This window comes from Manis javanica, chromosome 14, assembly GCF_040802235.1.
Source record: "Manis javanica isolate MJ-LG chromosome 14, MJ_LKY, whole genome shotgun sequence".
Classification (NCBI taxonomy): domain Eukaryota; kingdom Metazoa; phylum Chordata; class Mammalia; order Pholidota; family Manidae; genus Manis; species Manis javanica.
This window is the reverse complement of record NC_133169.1, coordinates 40981806-40983232: the sequence shown is the minus strand read 5'-3', so window position 1 is coordinate 40983232 and position 1427 is coordinate 40981806. Positions and strand designations below refer to the sequence as shown.

Sequence of the window (1427 nt, the reverse complement as noted above, 5' to 3'; positions counted from 1 at the left end):
TAACTTATCAAATTGCTTAGAGAAATACATAATTCTCTCAAATTCACAGTATTTCTATAAAATTTTTTATCACAAATGTTTGCTTCATGAAGATTTTATCAGACCAAAACTATACTTATTTTTTTCAAATTATTTAAGTTTGTTCTTTCTTTGAAAGCTATACTATGTCATGGACAAATCTAAATGAGTCTAAAACAATGTAGTAAAATAGCTTATTGCTTTATGTTTACCTTATTGTGTACCAGTCTTTAGGAAAATCTAAGTGAATAGCCCATGGAAAATAATAACCAAACATCAACTGACTTCCTCATGTTGGGGTTGTTCCCACCATCTCCAGCCGGCTGCTCCTCTTCACTCTCACTCCTCTCGTTCTCCCGGTGGCTCTGCTGGGAGGCCTGGCCAGAGTCCTCCCGACCCTCCTGGACACCCACCTCTGCCCTCCCGTGTGCTTCCTGCTGAGTCGGCTCTCCCTGATGGGCCTACAGGACTGTGCCTGCCGGGAAGCCTCTCCGTGATCCCCCCGACCCTCCTGGACGCCCACCTCCGCCCTCCCGTGTGCTTCCTGCTGAGCCGGCTCTCCCTGATGGGCCTACAGGACTGTGCCCGCTGGGCAGCCTCTCCGTGATCCCCCCGACCCTCCTGGACGCCCACCTCCACCCTCCCATGTTCTTCCTGCTGAGCCGGCTCTCCCTGATGGGCCTGAGCCGCATCTCCACCATCGTCCCCGGGATGGCTTCCAGTTATCTCTCTGCAAACAAGTCCACCTCCTCTAGGCTGTGGGGTTCAGAGCTCCTTGTTCTTGACTTTAGCAGCTGCAGAAGGATTACTACTGGCATCTATGGCCTATGATTGTTATGTGGCCATTTGCTTTCCTTTCCACTATCCCATCCTTATGAGCAACAGAGCATGTGTGCTGCTGCTAACAGGAGCTTGGATAATGGGCTCCTTCAAGTCCTGTGTCCACACCACACATGTCCTCCATATCCCTTACCGCCCATCCAGGGCCACCAACCATTTCTTCTGTGATGTCCCAGCCACACTGACTCTGGCCTGCCCAGAGACCTGGGTCTACGAGCACACAGTGTCTCTGAGCACCACTCTCTGGATTGTGTTCCCTCTCATTGGCTTGCATGTTCCCATGGCCGTGCCCTCCTGGCTGCCCACCGTATGCACTCACCTGAAAGGAGGAGGAAGGCCTATTCCACCTGCGGCACCCACCCCACTGTGGTGACCTCCTACTATGTGCCCTTTCTGACACTTACCTGTGCCCAAGATCCCTCCAAAATCCTACAGAGGGTAAAGTACTGGCTGTGATCTGTACTGTCCTGACCCCAATCCTCAACCCCATCATATACAGCCTGAGAAACAAGGAGGTGGTGGGGGCCTGGAGGAGAGTGACTCAGAGATTCTGCTCTGTGAAAATTTAG

The 1427-nt window shown here is 51.4% G+C and overlaps 1 pseudogene; it reads left to right on the top strand.

Annotated features, from left to right (window-relative positions):
• Positions 1 to 273: 273 nt before the first annotated feature.
• On the top strand, positions 274 to 1427 carry LOC108391464 (olfactory receptor 2L3-like; annotated as a pseudogene).